We start from the raw sequence: 20,077 nt of genomic DNA, 5'->3' as shown, positions 1-20,077 counted from the left end.
CGATACAAACAACATATCGGCCATATATGTATGTTCTAAGGGCGATGATATTCACACCGGCCACGTACAATGATATATCTTAGGATGATAGTAAATTACATCGGACATGTATAGTTACCTTCTCAAACATCTTGTAAAATGCTCGGATAATATTTCTTCAAGTATTTCCCATTGATAGCGTGAGGCATTTTGTCTCCTTGTACAAATTGCTGCATGTATGAATTTTCAGGCACAATTCCTACAACTTTAAAAGAATCTTTCCAACTATGAGACCACTTCCCGATTCTACTACTCAAAATCGGCTTTTGCAATATGTACTTAATAGCATCGGTTGGCATGCAACCATATAAGTACTAGAAAGCAAATAATGTCTCAATTTGGTGCATACATAGTATAAAAATAAACATAATTTTTCAATAAATGCATACCTTGTTTCTGGATCCAAGAGACGCCGACTCAAATAAGTGATCGCATATTCTTTCCCTTCGCTTTCTTGTGTAAGAACAACACCTGTTATAGTCTCTTGTGCAGCAACATATAGCCGAAACGGAATCCCAACCTTAGGCGCCATTAACACAGGAGGCGATGACAAATATTTTTTATGTCATCAAAATCTCGTTGATGTTCTGCCCCCCAAGTAAAATCGGCTTCTTTCTTTAACCAAAATATGGGAGTAAAAGTACTAATCTTGCCCAATAAATTAGATATGAAACACCTCAACTAATTTACTTTTCTTAGCATTTTTTGGGCATCTCTCTTTGATTATGGCGCTCCTAACTTATCTATGGCTGCTATTTTGTTAGAATCTATCTCTATCCCTCTTTTATGTATTATGAAACCTAAGAATTTGCCCGCCGATACACCAAAAGCACGCTTAAGTGGATTCATCTTTAAACCATACCGACACATTCTTTCAAAAGCTAAACGTAAATCGGCTAAATGACTATCCATAGCATCCAATTTGATAACAATGCATACTCTCAATTTATGACTATATTTCTTCTCAACCGGGACAATATTAGATATCCATTCAGCATATCTACAAGGAAGAATAAACTCCACTGCGAGCAACCGGCTTATTTTTTCTTTGATTCGCCCATACATGTTAGGATTAAACTTTCTAGCCGGTTGTTTGTGAGGTCTAAAACCCGACTTTATGGGAAGCCGATGCTCTACAAGCTCACAACTAAGTCCCGACATCTCATGATACTCCCAAGCGAAACAATCGATATATTATTTGAGTAATGCAATCATTTCAACTTTCTGAACATCATGCATATTTTGATTCACAAATGTCGGCCTAGGAACAATACCATATCCTATATCTACCTCTTCTAATGGATCAACCGACGAAAAACCTTGTACTAGCTTTTCTATCTCATCAAAATCATCAATAGTCTCATAAATATCGTTCTTTTCAAACCGATATTGCTCCACACGCTGTTGCAACCATTCTAAATTACCTAAGCCGAGATGAAGAAATTGGTTGTACAGACACGGGTACAAAACCATCTCTAGTAACACTAAGAAAATCATACCCCGAAAAATCTTGACCGGAGAGATAATGTGCATTCCCATGTTGCCAATCTACTGAAACATTGGCTGAAGCAACAAAAGTTGATGTATCCACATATACAACCTCTATTTCATAGTCTAGCTATTGTATCAAAAATTGGTGCAAACTAGAAGGTACATAACGATTTGCACGAATCCAATCACGGCCTAATAAAACGTTGTAGTTACCTTGCACGTCGGTGACAAAGAAGGTCGTAGGGACCATCTTGCTCCCAACAGTGAGCTCCATGAAAATTACGCCTTTTGCCTCCGTAGGCTCGCCGGTGCAGCCATTAAGCATCAATCTTTGTCTTCTTTTCCTAGCTTCTTGAAAACTGAATATGGCATTAGATTCACGGTGCCTCCAACATCCACTAGCATTCTTGAAATCGGCCTTCCATCAATATGCCCCTTGACATATAATGGTCTCAAATATTGGCTTGATTCTTTGGGCTTTTCAAATATAGCTTCCTTCGGACCAAGATTTAGTTGAGCAACCTCTTCATCAACAACCCGAAAATCTGAAGGTAAAACAAAAAACATATTGATATCTATATTATCATGTGGTGGAGTGTCATCTCTAAGAATTGGAGAGTCTCCTAGCATATCATCTTCATCATCACTAGATGTCACAATAGGCTACTCTCCATTCTTGCCGAATAGGCATCATCGGCTTGATTTCATTGAATATTTGATCTCTCACCTCTTCAGCTTGTGCTTTTCTCAACTCTTGTTTTCATAACTTTTGTAGCCTCCTCTTTTGGGAATGTGAGAGACTCCTAGGTTAGAAACACTCGTGTTCTTCACACGATAGACCTTCTTAATATGTCTCCTATCCCTCCTATCATTTGACTGATTTTTGGGATCAAACTGGTCTTGTTTAGCACGAGATAGTCTATCGAACGCCGAAGGTTGTGGTGCTGTCCACCCCGGGTGAAATGGTGCAAATGGCATAGAAGGTAGTGCCCAAGGTGCACACCAACCCCACGACAGACATGGAGGAAAAACCATCGGAGGAGATCCCCACATCATAGGCATTGGTGGCCTGAAAGGAGAGAACGAAGCTGCTGCAATATTATCCTCCCATTGCCTCCTCCTCCCTTTAAACTCACGCTTCGGAGGTGATCTTGGACGTTTAAGAGCATTGGGCCGCCTGCCCCTTTTTTGGCTGGCCTTGCCACTCTCATACTTAGACAAAAGTGTATCAAATGTAAGTTTTGGCTTCTCATGCTTCTTAATAGCTTTGTTCTTATCTTCATTCACTTTCCAACTGTCAATTTCTAGACTTTTAGGTTTGATCATCTTTGACCTTACATTATTATCATTAATGATCACACTCTTGCCTTTAGTCGATTCGGCTTGAAACAGCTAAACCAAGACCTTCTTCCCTTCAAAGCTCATCATGTTGACAGGGAATGGATCATCATCTAGCTTCATGTTAGACTTTTCAGCAAACTTCAATCGTCCTTCATTAATAGCCGATTGAATCTGTCGACGGAAAACATTGCAATCATTAGTAGCGTGAGAATATGAATTATGTCATTTACAATATACATGATTCTTAATCTCCTCAAGTGATGGAATAACATGGTTAGGAGACAAACTAATTTGTTTTTCTTGTAACAAGAGATCAAATATCCTATCATATTTAGTGATATCGAATGTGAATTTCATCTCTTCTTGCCGATTGTTTTGTGGGGTCGGCTTCAATGCGGAGCACACAAATGGCTTAGATTTGGATTTCCATGTCCATTCGGCTACACACACATCTATGCTATCATCATCCAACGAATCGTCCTCATATTCAACTACATTAACACCTCGACGATCCACCTTGTGTTTTTCACTAAACCTTTGAACATTTCTATGTTCTTTGGCATGACTTTCTTTAGCCAGAGCCCGCTGTAAAACTTGGTTCACATCTGAAAATTCTTGCCCCTCTAACCTATCTTTGATGTGTGCATGCAACCCGGCAAAAGCTAACTCAATTAGATCTCTATCGTAAGAGCGAAACATTGAAACATCGGTTTTTAGTACCTCTAAATCTTCTAATATATTCAGAAACAGACTCATTATACTTTTGTGTAACCGATGTCAAATGAATTAACCTCAACTCCGTGTCTCAAGTATAAAAGTATTCATGAAACTTTTGCTCAAGTGGTGCCCATGTATAAATAGAATTAGTTGCAAGCGAAGTAAACTAAGTAAATACATTGTCGAAAAGTGATAAAGGAAATAAACGCAAACGACAAGCATCGCTACTACTGGCATCACCACATTGTGCAAAAAATTGCCATGTGTGTTCCATTGTGGTTCTACTATCCTCCCCATTAAACTTGACAAAATCAGAAACCTTAAACCCATTGGGATATGGAATCGTATCATAATAATCAGAATATGGTTTTTGATAAACACGTGCCCTCCCTTTAGATTCTACCCCAAAGTGCTCCTTCAAAAGACTACCCATCTCCTCTCTAATGCTCTCACGTCTCATAGGTTGTTCGGCCATGGGCCGAATAGGATTTGTACTACTTTGTGGAATACTTTGCGGAGGCACTACAGGCTGTGCAGGTGTAGTATCTAGTGGAGACACATTGAAGTAAGTATCCGGTAATGGAACATAAGGGATGCCGGTACCTTGTGGAGGTATGGGAGGTGTGCTATACGTCACGGTATTGTATGGAACTAGTGGCATACTTGCTGAAATTTCAGTAGCTCGGTTATTAGCTATGTGTGGAACTGAACTAGTTATGCTAGATGAAGTGCTTGGAACCAGAAAACTCAATGATGAAACTTCTGGTTTACAAGTATTCAATGTATTAAACGGAGATGTCGCCGCATTAGCCGAACCCACATTGGTCCAGCTTTAAATTGACATGTTTTGTTGTATAGGTGTGGGTGTCATAGACTGTGCCGATGAACGGGACATGCTGAAATTTGCCATAGTTATTAGGATTCGAAGCGCTAGCATCAAATGACAAAGGCTGTTTAAATTTGTCCTTAATGTTTTGCATGTTGTCCTTAATGGTCTACACGTCAAAAGCTATAGAATCATAGCGTCTGTTAAGAGATTGAGCTAAACCCTGAGCTAAAGCATCAATTTTATTACTCACTACAGCTTCTAAGGACTGATCAACCGTATGCACAATGTATTCTTGCAAAGCATGAGGAACATCACTTACATTGGGCTTTATCTGAACTTGGTCGGCGGGTGGTGGAGAGTCTTCTTTCTTGAACACGCCATGCCGAGTCTTCACATAGCGCGAAAGGAGCTATTGCCGATGTCGTTCCACATCGGCGTCGAGCGCCAAACGCGTCTCTTCTGGCAACTCATCGTAGGACGCCATTATGATGTTGTCTTTGTTGATTTTCGAAGTAGCATGGCTAGGGTTTCAGAATTCGACCAAGAGATAGCCGAAAAAACTTTATCCCCAGCAGAGTCGCCAATTTGTGTTGGCGCGGAATTGGGAACCACCTCACTAACACGGGTCCGTTAAAGATACTTGTCGCTTTTCGTAGCGACTCGCGACTTGTTTACAAGCAAACAAGCAAGGGTTTCGACTGGCAACCTTGGGGATCACCACTCGGATGATTTATGAACAAATCGACAAAGAACTACCACCGAAACCACAGGGATTCGAAGTAGCAATGAAGAACTAACCCTAAATTGCAGGAAAGTAAAGGCAAAACGATAAGTAGATGCAATATATGCGATTGATTGATGGATATGTAATCGGCCTCCACCCCTCGACTATTTATAAGGGGAGGTATGGTCTTGACCCTAGGGAATCGAAGTAGGACTCTATTCCAATCCTAAACATGTCCTGTTCGGCCAAAATCGCGAAAGAGATACGAACAAATCCACAAATCCACCTCGATTTGGTTTCAGATTGAACACCAGATGATCCGTGAGAACAAACTCCAGAACACCGGACCATCCGACGAGTTCACTCTGCTGAAATTCTAAGACTCAATCTTACACACACCGGATATTCCGACGTCATATTTATACTCACCAGAGTATGTCACCGGACCAATATTTGCAAAGAGCAAATTTTTTGCAAAGTTTTCCTTTTGAACGCACCGGATGATCCGGTGATCATGAAAGACCTCACCGGATAATTTTCACCAGGGAACATTTTTTCGGCTAAAAACCTTCTTCTTCTCACCGGATAGTCCGGTGATACCCCAGAATCTCTAACGGACCATTTCTTCCAGAGAGCAAGTTTTCGTCGCAAATTGACCTTCTGCACACTAGATAGTCCGGTGATACCCCGGAATCTCCACCAGACCATTTCTTCCAGAGAGCAAGTTTTTGACGTAAATTGACCTTCTACGCACCGGATAGTCTAGCGTTTTCATTGGATCATTCGCTGGAATATTTTATACAGAGAGCATGATTCGATGTATCAAATTCTCATCCCATTCTCCGGATAGTCCGGCGTTCAATGAGCCCCTCATCGGACAATTTTTTCCAGAAAGTATGTCTTCTGACCGAAATCGAACTACAAGTAGCGTATAGTCCGGCGATGATACGATATTGATCACCGGACTATTCAGTGTATAAAAAAATCTGACTATGCTTTTTTTACCATCAATAGTTTGTTAGCAAGTTCAGCAACAAGCAAAAGGAGCTTGCCTCGGTAACCGGTTTTGGTGTCTTTGCACAAGAAACTATTTCCATGCATTTCGACCACCAGTTTTCTGTGGCTGCTCGGCAAGGTTGATGAAAAAAGCAAGAGCATTAGGCTTTTGGTGAACTGCCTCTGCAAACAGGCTCATCGAACAGACATACAAGGCTCTTGGTCTTTCTGGAAAAAAAAGTATTTGAAAATTATTTAAATTTTCTTATCAACTTAGCTTTTTTTAATTGGTTGGTGCGTGCAACTCAATATAGTATCAGGGTCAGATGTCTCGAGTTCAAATTTTGACAGATGCAATTAAATAAAAATTGTATTTGACTCTTATTTCAACATTTGAGGTCTGAGGGAGCCTCTATGTGAGAAAGAGTGTTAAAGTATGAGTGAATTGACTAAATTTTTCTATCATATTTAGTTTTTATATGAGCTGGTCGATAAATATAACTAAATACGCAGCTGCAATTCTTGGCGTCCTGCTCCAGATTTGAGGTCCATCTAACATTGCTGCAGCTAGGCTGTTACGCAGCTGCCAAGTAATTGTTTCGAAAGAAGATTAGGTACAGTTCAAAAATAGCATTAGTCATCTATGTAATAATATGAACAAGGGTTCCCGATCTTCCGAAAGGTTCTGGTAACTCTCGATTTGGTGGAAACGAGACACAAGTCGATCCGGCTTCCGAACAACACGATCCGAAACCCCGCAATCGCAGCACCACGTCTCCTCTGGTTATCAACCGGCGTTGCACGGTTGACCTCGCCAAGAAGGCTAAAATCCTTGCCTGCGAATCGAAGAACACAAGCAAGAACAAGGAAGAATGCAACCAAATTGCAGATGAATGATTAATCTCACGAGTTGGGGTCTCACAAACCGACGAAACGGCGAAACTGTTCTTGACAGAATAATCTAAGCAAAACTCAACCCTAATTAGGGCGGCGGCTACTGTATATAAAGGATTAGGGTCGGCCAAGGACCCCTAGACGCGTCCCTAATGGACTCCAACACGATACATGGCCCAACGGACCAAAAACGGTGACGCAGCACCGGGACAGATTCTGGACGCTGACTTGTTTCGACGTTTCCTGTTGACTCAGAAGGAATTTGGACCTCAAACCAACGCCATTGGTTTCCTTATGAAATTATCTTTCCAACCATATGTGAATCGTCGAAAACGGAGTCCGGATGCGTCCTGGGCGTCCGTTTTATTGCTCGCTGGTCCTGGAGGCCGAGGCTGATTCGGACTCGAGTTGGACTGGACCTCCTGCTGTTGTTGGACGTCCTAGCTGCTCCTCCACGCCTCCAAGCCTTCCTCTATGTGTTTTCTTGTCCTCTCCATGATTCCTAAACAACACATAATCATTAGGTAGTAATCTATTCTCAAAATTATATAAAGAGTTGCTTAGGAACGAGCTCACCTCTAAATTTAATTGTCGTGCGCGAGCTCTTGTGATTGTACCTTGAAAGTTCAATGGAGGATCATTGTATGTATCCGAGGGAGTGATGTCCTCATCATCCTCCCCCTCTTGAATTGGAGTCGTCCTCGACTCAAGCTCATCATCGGCTCCCAAGTAAGGTTTCAAATCTGCAATGTTAAAAGAAGGACTAACCCCGAACTCGGGTGGCAACTCAAGTTTATATGCATTATCATTTATTTTCTCAATTATCTTATAAGGACCAGCAGCTCTTGGCATTAATTTAGACTTACGCAGCTCTGGAAACCTATCTTTTCTTAAATGTAACCACACTAAATCACCCGGTTCAAGTTTGACTTCTTTCCTACCTTCACTACCAGCAATTCTATACTTTTCATTCATCTTTTCGATATTTATTTTAGTTGTTTCATGCAACTTACGAATAAAATCAGCACGTGCACTAGCATCACTATGTGTTCTTTCAATGGTAGGTAAAGGCAAAAGATCAATAGGAGCGCGAGGGGTAAAACCATACACTACCTGGAAAGGACTTACCTTGGTGGTAGAATGTGTTACCCGATTATAAGCAAACTCCACGTGGGGCAAACATTCTTCCCACATCTTCAAATTTTTCTTCAAAATAGCTCTCAACATGGTACCCAAAGTGCGGTTCACTACCTCCGTTTGGCCATCAGTTTGTGGGTGGCAAGTAGTAGAAAATAATAGTTTTGTACCCAACTTATTCCATAGAGTGCGCCAAAAGTGACTCAAAAATTTAGCGTCGCGATCTGAAACAATAGTAGAAGGCATACCATGCAAGCGAACAATCTCTTTGAAAAAGAGGTCAGCAATATAAACGGCATCATCACTTTTATGAGAAGGTATAAAATGTGCCATCTTAGAAAAACGATCCACAACAACAAAAATGCTATCCCTCCCCCTCTTAGTCCTAGGCAATCCCAAAACAAAGTCCATCGAAATATCTGCCCAAGGAATAGAAGGAACAGGAAGAGGCATATACAAACCATGTGGATTCAAGCGAGACTTAGCCTTTTGACATGTGGTACAGCGTGCCACGAACCGCTCAACATGTCTCCTCATCTTTGGCCAAAAGAAATGTGTGGCCAACATATCCTCCGTCTTCTTAGCACCAAAATGTCCCATCAATCCTCCTCCATGTGCTTCCTGCAACAACAAAAGACGAACGGAACCAACTGGAATGCATAGACGGTTAGCTCTAAACACAAATCCATCATTGATCACAAACTTGTTCCATGTACGTCCCTCTTTACAGTTCAGCAATACATCTTTAAAATCAGGATCAAGCACATATTGTTCTTTTATTGAGTCAAGTCCAAAAATTCTATAATCAAGTTGGGACAACAAAGCATATCGTCTAGACAAAGCATCAGCAATTATATTATCCTTCCCTTTCTTGTGTTTGATAACATAAGGAAAAGATTCAATAAATTCAACCCACTTAGCATGTCTACGATTCAGATTATTTTGAGAACGAAGATACTTAAGCGATTCATGATCTGAATGTATAACAAATTCTTTAGGCCACAAATAATGACGCCACGTCTCTAAAGAACGTACAAGTGCATACAATTCCTTATTATACGTAGAGTAATTAAGAACAGGGCCATGCAATTTTTCGCTAAAGTATGCAACGGGCTTACCTTCTTGCATCAAAACACCTCCAATGCCAACTCCACTAGCATCACATTCTAGCTCAAAGGTCTTACCAAAATTTGGAAGTTGCAGCAATGGTGCGTGCGTAAGCTTGTCCTTCAAAGTGTCAAAGGACTCCTCTTGTGCCTTACCCCAATGGAACACCACACCTTTCTTTGTCAACTCGTGTAAGGGGGCAGCAATGGCGCTGAAATCCTTCACGAAACGACGATAAAAACCTGCAAGTCCAAGAAAACTTCTCACCTGTTTGATGTTTTGGGGCACCGGCCAACTCTTTATGGCTTCAATTTTCATCTCATCCACCTCAATTCCCTGTGGAGTAATAACATAGCCAAGAAAAGAGACTCGATCCGTGCAAAAGATGCACTTCTCAAGGTTACCAAATAAACGTGCATCACGTAAAGCATTAAAAACAGCACGTAAGTGATCCATATGTTCATCCAAAGACTTGCTATAAATCAATATGTCATCAAAGTAAACCACCACAAATCGTCCAATAAAAGCTCTTAAAACCTCATTCATCAAACGCATGAAAGTGCTAGGTGCATTAGTTAAACCAAAAGGCATTACTAACCACTCATATAATCCGAATTTAGTTTTGAAAGCTGTTTTCCATTCATCTCCAAGTTTCATTCTAATTTGGTGGTAACCACTACGCAAGTCGATCTTTGTAAAAATTACAGAGCCACACAACTCATCAAGCATATCATCAAGTCTAGGAATAGGATGGCGATATCGAATAGTAATGTTATTAATGGCTCTACAATCAACACACATACGCCAAGTACCATCTTTCTTAGGAACCAAAATCACAGGAACAGCACAAGGACTAAGGCTCTCACGTACATACCCGCGGTCCAAAAGCTCTTGGACTTGCTGCTGAATTTCCTTAGTCTCCTCGGGATTGGTTCGATACGCAGCACGATTTGGCAATGTTGCTCTCGGGATCAAATCGATTTGATGCTCTATCCCTCTCATAGGTGGCAGTCCCAGGGGTATCTCAGCTGGAAAAACATCCTCATACTCCTGCAAAAGGTTAGTGGCAGCAGGAGGTATCGAACTAATAACATCATCAAGCGAATACAAAACTCGTTTGCAAACCAAGGTGTAGCAAATATCATTATTAGAAATTTCAGCAAGGTCACTTTTTAGTGCAAGCATAACACCACCCTTCAATTTTATGCCCTCTACCTTAGAACTAGGTGGAGACTTATCCTTTTTAGGTGGGTAAACAGAATTAGCAACTTGCTGATTTTCAGATTTAGTATCACGCAAATTAGCAGCTCGTTCTTTATCAGCTTGTACAATTTCAGCAGGGGTCATAGGAACCAAAGTAATTTTCTTTCCTTTATGCATAAAAGTATATGTATTACTTCTACCATGGTGTATAGCATCATTATCAAATTCCCAAGGTCGACCCAATAAAAGTGAGCAAGCTTCCATAGGTACCACATCACAGTCAACATAATCAGCATAGGAACCAATGGAAAAAGAAACTCTGCAAGTTTGTGTTACCTTAGCTTTTCCAGCATCATTAAACCACTGAAGATTATATGGATGGGGGTGTTGGCGTGTGGTCAAGCCAAGCTTCTTGACCAAATCTGAACTCACCAAATTATTACAACTACCTCCATCGATGATGACACGTGCTCGCCGATTTTGGATGACGAAGAAAATCTGGAACAAGTTATGGCGTTGCAGCTTCTCTGGTTGTTGTACCTTTGTGCTGAGCGCCCGCTGCACAATGATGCTCCTATAGGTCGCTGTGTCATCACTGCCCAAGATTTCGTTGCTCTCCTCAACAACTGGTTCTTCTTCTTCTTCAATGTCAGAGGCGCTGATGTACCCATCTTCCGTTGCAATGTATGCCCGCTGACTTGGGCAATCCTTCTGCACATGACCGAATCCATGGCAGCGACGGCATTGAATGCCAGAGGTGCGTCCCGTTGATGCAACAGAGGAAGCACTCTTGGAAGGTCCCTGCAAAACAGAATTTTTACCTGAGCCCGAAGGTCGTGTAGTGACAGGATTTGGTGCCGTAGCTGCTTGTTGCTTGCTCGCTGGTGAGGGAGCCCTGTAAGTGGATGGTTTGGACAGCCCAAAGGATGGTCCTGTGCGCGGCGTGTATGTGGTGCTGGCCTTGTACTTGCCCTGCTGCTCACGCCCCTGCAACTCCTTCTCTGCAAGCATAGCAAACTGAAACAACTGGTTGACATTGTTAAATTCTTTATAATCAATAATATCCTGGATTTCACGTCTCAAACCCGAATAAAATCGACAAATAGAATCTTCGTTTCCCTCTACTATGCCACAACGCATCAAGCCCTTTTGAAGCTCACCATAATAATCCTGCACAGATTTATCTCCCTGTTCTAAGCGCATCAATTTCTTACGCAAGTCTCTATGATAAGATGGGAGAACAAATCTATCACGCATAGCAACCTTAAGCTCTTCCCATGTACGAGGTGTGGCACCATCTGCAGCTAAACCAGTCCACCAAATAATAGCAAAATCTTTAAACTCACTAGTGGCTTGTCTAACTCTATGTTGTTCAGGTACTTGATGGGCACTAAATTTTTGCTCTACTGTCATCTCCCAATCAAGATATCCCTCAGCATCATAATGTCCCGAAAAAGAAGGTATAGTAAATTTAACCTTAGCATAAGGATCTTCAGGAGCTCGATTATACATACCTCGATGGTGGTGGTGATGTGGAACGCCACCCATACCTGTGGTGTTAGTGCGAAGACGACGCCGTAATCTGTTTTGCAATGTCGCCGCTGGATCAACATTAACATCGTCATCATACAACTCATCACCGGTGTTGCTTCCATTCACATCTTCGTTGTGCACAGGACGGTTTTCCAAAGCATTTACCCTGTCGGTGAGCTCGGATAACCGTTTGTCCACCCGCTCAACCGCGTTTGCGAGTTTCATCTCAATTATCGCTTCAGTTACAGCCTTGATGACTGTCTCTCTCATCTCCTTCTGAGCATTGTCTACAACAGCTTGTAGCTGCTCTTGGCTGACACACTCCTTGAAGTCCTTTGGCGTTTTATCTCCTTCAACTGACATTGTGGAAACAAACACAACAACAAACAGTGAAGGTAATCCCTAATAATCGTACTACCAAGATGGAGTGGTGCCTCTCAATCAAGATCAGCAAAGGTAGACACCTTACCAAGCTCTTACCAGGGTTCTTACCAGCAAAGCAAAGGATACCTGGAAGGCGTGCGAGCGATTGCAGGGATGCAAACCAGTGCTGTTCAGAAGAATCTGTGGGGCTTGGAAGGCACACAAAGAGAACAAATATGTATATGTGGAACACAAATCAGAAACAGATAGTAATGCTGAATTATAGTCCCAAGTACTTGTTCTCGTTGCTGGCCTAAAGTGTTAAAAGTACCAAGTATGTGTGTTAAACAAGGTGGAGAAACAAGTATGATGGATAGCAAGAGCAACAGAAACAAAGAACTAAACAGCACACGCTAACACAGCTCACTTTGCCCTTCTCTATGTGCTCCTCTAGATATTGTTCCTCTTTTGCCCCTCTCCTTTTTTCTATTTTTTTTGGGCTGTCGTTGTTTTTTTGGGAAAATTCGACTTTTTCTTTTTATTTTTTTGATTTTTTTTTTCACTTAGGAGCACACAAGAGGGAACCACAGAAAATTTGAGCTTAAACAAGTGAAAGACGTGGCCTGTAGAATTTTCTGAAGTTCAGCCGTAAAATGAGAAAAATATTTGGAAATTGAAAACTCAAACTTCGGAGGCGAATTTGGGAATTCTGATTTCGCCGAACCCGGCGAAGCGGGGGACGAACGGATCCGAAACGCTGTTTCGATGCGAAAAACTCTATGACTTTTCTGAAAACGGAGTTCGTATGCGAAAGTTATGCCCGATTTGAGAAACGACTCCGAATTAGAGGACAAAACGGGAAGAAAGTGAGAAAAATATGCGACGGAGGCTAGGGTTTGATGGAAACGGTGGGGGAAAACACACGAACTGGACTCTAACACGACCTAACCAGCAACAAGACCTTGACCAGGACAAAAACTCAACACGACGAACTCTGAAACTGAAATATGCAAAAGCTAAAGGCGCGGAAGGGTTGTAGGACAGGAAAAAAAAATGATATGGCAGTGGACTATGGAACGAAGGCGAAAACACTCGAAACTAAGGGTAGATATGAACCTGACGGTATACCTGAAGCTCTGAATACCACTTAATATGAACAAGGGTTCCCGATCTTCCGAAAGGTTCTGGTAACTCTCGATTTGGTGGAAACGAGACACAAGTCGATCCGGCTTCCGAACAACACGATCCGAAACCCCGCAATCGCAGCACCACGTCTCCTCTGGTTATCAACCGGCGTTGCACGGTTGACCTCGCCAAGAAGGCTAAAATCCTTGCCTGCGAATCGAAGAACACAAGCAAGAACAAGGAAGAATGCAACCAAATTGCAGATGAATGATTAATCTCACGAGTTGGGGTCTCACAAACCGACGAAACGGCGAAACTGTTCTTGACAGAATAATCTAAGCAAAACCCAACCCTAATTAGGGCGGCGGCTACTGTATATAAAGGATTAGGGTCGGCCAAGGACCCCTAGACGCGTCCCTAATGGACTCCAACACGATACATGGCCCAACGGACCAAAAACGGTGACGCAGCACCGGGACAGATTCTGGACGCTGACTTGTTTTGACGTTTTCCGTTGACTCAGAAGGAATTTGGACCTCAAACCAACGCCATTGGTTTCCTTATGAAATTATCTTTCCAACCATATGTGAATCGTCAAAAACGGAGTCCGGATGCGTCCTGGGCGTCCGTTTTATTGCTCGCTGGTCCTGGAGGCCGAGGCTGATTCGGACTCGAGTTGGACTGGACCTCCTGCTGTTGTTGGACGTCCTAGCTGCTCCTCCACGCCTCCAAGCCTTCCTCTATGTGTTTCCTTGTCCTCTCCATGATTCCTAAACAACACATAATCATTAGGTAGTAATCTATTCTCAAAATTATATAAAGAGTTGCTTAGGAACGAGCTCACCTCTAAATTTAATTGTCGTGCGCGAGCTCTTGTGATTGGACCTTGAAAGTTCAATGGAGGATCATTGTATGTATCCGAGGGAGTGATGTCCTCATCATGTAATGAGGCTTCTCATAGATTCAAAAGTTCCAGGTAAACTGGAGAGTGAGAATTACTTCACTGCATTCACAACCCCAAAAGAAATTGGCGAATTCGACTAGGCCTCATGCTTCTTGGAGGATGTGTTCCACCCTTGTTTGCAGGACCAGTGTGATACAAAGAAAAGCATAGCGCCGTGGGTATTTTTATATTTTTAAATCAAATATTTGTAAATATATGTTTCCATTTTGAAAAATTGTAAGTATAGGCACATGTCGCACGTTGGTAATCGCTTGTTGGAAGGGCAACGGACAACATATCGCATTGGACATGTCACCCTTCTAACGGGCGACATGAGCTGTCAGCGTCCTTCCAATGATCGGCAAGTCTACAGTGGCATCCATACCGGAAGCCATCAACCCAGCTGCCCATTAACAAGTATTCGTATTTAACGGGTACACAGGCTCTCCAGCCGAGCATAGTGCTCATTTTATTGGTTTTCCACCATCGCAAATAGAGAGAAGAGGAGAGAAAAGCGGCGAAGCTCTATCGGAATCCACCTTTGGTGAAGGCAAAGAGTCTTAACTTAGTTTTTTACAAACTAGTTAGGTTAGCCATCAGATCTAGTTTTTAACATCGGTTAGTATCAGATTTCGTATTTTTTAAGGAATCCTACCAGTTTGTCATAATATATTTTGCTTTTGTAGATCTAACACATATACTTATTGTTAGTCAAAATAATAGTATAGTTTTGTGTCGATTGTAGGTAGGTATGTTAGATAAGTGGTAGTTCACGATTTTTTTATAGGAAATGGGACATTGTTTATGGTCCATAAGGGGTAAATCTTGACTCAGTGGAGAAGGGTATATCTAGACTAATGGAGAAGACTTTTTGTGGGATTGCATGGCTAGTTAATGCGGGGTTTCAGAATAGATCCTGAGCATGAAAAGCTGATTGTTTACATTATAGTTGACCATGGATTGAAGGTACTTACTGAGATATGTTCTAGCTTACTAATACCTCGGTTTGGAGGAGATACCTGGAGTGAGAAATAGAGAGAGGTTAATCACCTATGTTGCTTGTGTAATGGAGGTATCAGAAGGGAGTTGGAGAGTTGCAGGACGGAGGTGATATGGAGGAGGATAAGGAGGTGGAAGCACCGGATGTTGGGCAATCCTCAGCCAATCCAATGGAACTAATTGGTGAGGCAGACAAGGGGGCACTGATTCCTAGTTTAATTGATGGAACTAATTGGTGAGGCAGACAAGGGGGCACTGATTCCTAGTTTAATTGAATAAGTGGAGCGGGAGGATCAGGAGGATGAGGAACCTCCTGTGCATTACAACTTTATTGCTCTGTGAGGATCGGTGAATTATGACACTTAAAATCTATTGGCTCTAAAAATAACACAAGACAAACCTACATTAATTTCTATCTAAATGTGCTCCAGATTTATCTAGTGTGTCTGCTCTACCGATCCAAATGCATGCATCCTATCTAAGAAGGTAAATTGCAAGTAAGTAAATGCAGAAACATTAATAAGGTAGAGAGAGCAAACTCGGCACAAGGATTTTTTCTGTAGTGTAGATGGCATGAATGCCACCCCTAGTCCACATTGGAGCTCCACCAAGGATATGCTCCCGGTCGGCACCCGATCACAACTATTAAGCTGACAAGTCACAAAGACAAGACCTCAACCTGGATGAGCCACCAAGGCAAGGCCTTACCACAAACCTCTCTTCCGGTCCCTTGCCGTCATGATTACTTCGGAGCTTGAACCACCAAGGCAAGGGTCTCCGCGTTCCCATACACGTGTCTTGCCACCGCTCCACACCAAATCGGAGAGTCAACAAGTTGCCGGCGAGTCACCAAGACTCTAAGGTGCCAACATACGTCTCGGTACACAGTTGTATCACTTCTTGATCCACTCTATAAGCAGCAATCGCCTAGCAACATTCTCTCTAGGCCTATAAGCACTAATCACTCACTAATCTTGTGCTTAATCACATTGGATGATCACTTTAAGCACTTCGGTGGCTTGGATGCCTTCTCAGATGTTTATAGACTTCTCTGGACTCCAACACCTTCAAATGACTGAGCGGGGGAGTATTTATAGCCTTAAACCCGCCAACTAGTCGTTTGCCCCAATGGCTCAGAAAAGTTGTGAACACCGGATGATCTAGTGAGAACATTGGTACTTACACCGGATCATCTGATGAGTATCCTCAGAAACTAGGCGTTGGAACCCCTACTCAACCCTTTGTGAACACCGGACACTTTGGTGTAACTTCATCACTGGACCTTCCGTTGAGTTATCTTGACCCAAACCGCGTCTTTGCAGCCTCTTTGTATAAAATGCTCTGGTGCATTCATACGGTGTTTATTCCATTCACACTGGACTATCCGGTGAGTTAAAGCTTCTCTTCGTTTCCCTAAAAATGCTCTGGTGCAATTATCTCTGTGATCACCGGACTATTCAATGAGTTGATCTTCATTCTTCAGCACTTGGAATCACCTCTGCAAGAAATGCTCCGGTGCTTTATACCATTCATCACCGGACTATCCGATCAGTTCATCCATCTACTTCAATAGTTGCAACCTCTCTGGTAGGAATGCTCCGGTGTGATCCTCTGGTGCGCATAAGCTAATCACCGGACCATCCGGTGGGTTGCTCTTCAATCTTCAACAGCTACAACATTCTCTGCAAGAACACTCCGGTGAGTACACGAGTCTCAACACGGGACTATCTGAAGTCTTCTTTCTCCTCCACCGAGAATACTCCTGTGAGTATAGCCTTCAGTACAACGAACCATCCGGTGAGAACAAATCTCCTGGGACTTCTCCAATTCAATAAAACTTTATTTCGGCTGTGGTGGCTTCTTTATTTATTGCATCCATGAGACCTACTAACATATATTCTTGACAAACATGTTAGTCTTATTGACTATGTTATCATTAATTACCAAAATCACAATCATAGCCTAATAGAACCATTTTCGCTACACGCTCAACTCAAAATCGGTACCACATGCCTTTCCTCAGACCAAACAGGACAAGCTCGTATGCTTTTTCAATGACCGCCATGTATTCAAATTCAAAACAGAAATCGACGTTTGTTAGCAAGTTCAGCAATAAGCAAAAGGAGCTTACCTCGGCAACTGGTTTTGGTGTCTTTGTACAAGAAACTATTTCTGTGCACTTTGACCAGCAATTTTCTGTGGCTACTCAACAAGGTTGATGAAAAAAGCAAGAGCATTAGGCTTTTTGGTGAACTAGTCCTGCAAACAGGCTCATCGAATAGACATACATGGCTCTTGATCTTTTCGAAAAAAAAAAGTATTTGGGAATTGCTCAATTTTTCTCATCAGCTTAGGTTTTTTTTTTTTTGAACTGATTGGTGTATGCAACTCAATATAGTATCAAAGCGAGATGTCTCGAGTTCAAATCTTGACAGGTGCAATTAAAAATTGTAGTTGACTCTTATTTCCATGTCACAGGCCTAAGAGAGCCTCTACATGAGGAGTGTTGAAATATAAGTGAATTACCCAACTTTTTCAATAATCTTAGGCTTCTATGTAAACTGGTTGGTACATGCAACTCAAGGTCTGTTTGGTTCGGCTTTTCTTCTACTTCTGTGAGCTGACTTTTGGAAAGTTGAAAATCTGGCTTCTAAGGAAATAAACTAAAAGCTGAGAAGCTGGTTGAGAGGAACTTTTTTGGCTTTTGGTGCGCTGAGAAGCTAAACATTTATTGCAAAACCTAATAGCAAAATGTCAGAAGCCAGAAAAGCCAAAAGCCTCAGCCCAACTAAACAAGCCCTCAATATGATGAACCACCAAGCATCGCTGCAGCTAGGTTATTACGCAGCAGCCAAGCAATTGTTTCGAAAGAAGATGAGGTACAATTCAAAATAGCATTCGTCATCTATGTAATGAGCCTTCTCATGGATTCAAAAGTTCCAAGCAAACAGGAGAGCGAGAATTACTTTCTAGCCCTCGTAACCCTAGAAGAAATTGGCGAATTGACTAGGCCTCGTGCTTCTTGAAGGATGTGTTCCACACCTGTTTGCAGGACCATTGTGACGCAAAGAAAAGCATAGTGTCGTGGGTATTTTTATACTTTTTAAATCAAATATTTGTAAATATATCTGTCACCTGTTGAAAATTACCTGTTGGAAGGGCGATAGACAACCAGTCGCCCTTCCAACGGGCAATAGGAGCTATCAGCGTCCTTCCAATGGCTGGCAAGTCCACGGTGCATCCATGTAGGAAGCCACCAACCCTGTCGCCCGTTGATAGATATTCGTATTTAAGGGGGCATGCTGGCCCTCCCACCAAGCATAGTGCTAATTTCATTGGTTTCCCACCATCGCCAATAGAAAGGAGAGGAGAGGAAAGCGTTGAAGCCCTGCCGAAATCAACCTTTGGTGAAGATAAAGAGTTTTAACTTAGTTTTTTTATAAACCAGTTAGGTTAGCCATCAAACCTAGTTTTTGACATAGGCTAGGTATCAGATCTCGTATTTTTTTTAACCCTAGATATTTGTTATAATATATTCTATTTTTTTAGATCTAGCACATATACTTATTGTTAGTAGAAATAATAGTATATTTTTGTCGATTGTGGGCAGGTGTGTCAGATAAGTGGTAGTTCAAGATATTTTTTGGGGAAGGGGACATTGTTTACTGTCCGAAAGTGGTAGATCTGTCGGGTTTTGACTCAGTGGAGAATGGTATATCTAGACTAATGGAGAAGACTTTTTTATGGGATTGCACGACTGGTTAATGCGGGGTTTCAGAATAGATCCCAAAGAAGAGCTGATTGTTTACATTGTAGTTGACCATGGAATTGGAGGTGTTCACTAGCATGTGTTCCAGCTTACTAATACCTCGGTTTGGAGGACTTACCTGGAGTGAGCAATGGAGAGAGGTTGATCATCTATGTTGTTTATGCAATGGAGGTACCGGGAGGGAGTTGGAGAGTTGTTGTAACACCCCAGGGTCCCACAGAAGCTTGGAATTCTACTTAACTACGCTTTAAGCATACCAAACTATATAAAAAAAATGGTAACAACTCTCTTGAAACGAAAGGCAATATGAAAGCAACAACAGATAGAGATATATATTATGAAATAACACCACACTAACATCTAACAATATTCTAGTAAAGGAATATTCTAGTAAAAGAGAAGAAGAGTTTGACAACTCTAGTGCATTTTTAAGATAGTCGAGTAACGATAATCAGCATCTATCACATTATTATTGCAAAATTACTTTGAATGGTGTATGTTGTGTCATGAACATGTAAGACATGTAGCTAAGCCCTTCCCTTCAAGCTAGCTTCAAGAAGGCAACCTCGGGATGGGAAATGCAAGGATGAGATTGGGTAATCTCAGCAAACAAACTACTTTAACAAGCTATTTAAACCACAATATTTAAAGCATTAATTTAAAACTTAAATAGGTATAAAAAGATATTACATTATTCATCATGTTCATTTTAAAGCAAGTTAAATAGTTACTTCTAAAAGAAGATCAATAAATACATGTTTATAGCAAACATAACAATAAAATAAGCAAGATATAAAAAACATCTATCTTACATAACATGATCTCAACATCAATAATTGACTTCAACTTCTAAAAGTTAAATAGGAC

This window comes from Phragmites australis, chromosome 3 (assembly GCF_958298935.1).
Source record: "Phragmites australis chromosome 3, lpPhrAust1.1, whole genome shotgun sequence".
NCBI classification, from domain to species: domain Eukaryota; kingdom Viridiplantae; phylum Streptophyta; class Magnoliopsida; order Poales; family Poaceae; genus Phragmites; species Phragmites australis.
Note: the sequence above shows the minus strand (reverse complement) of the source record.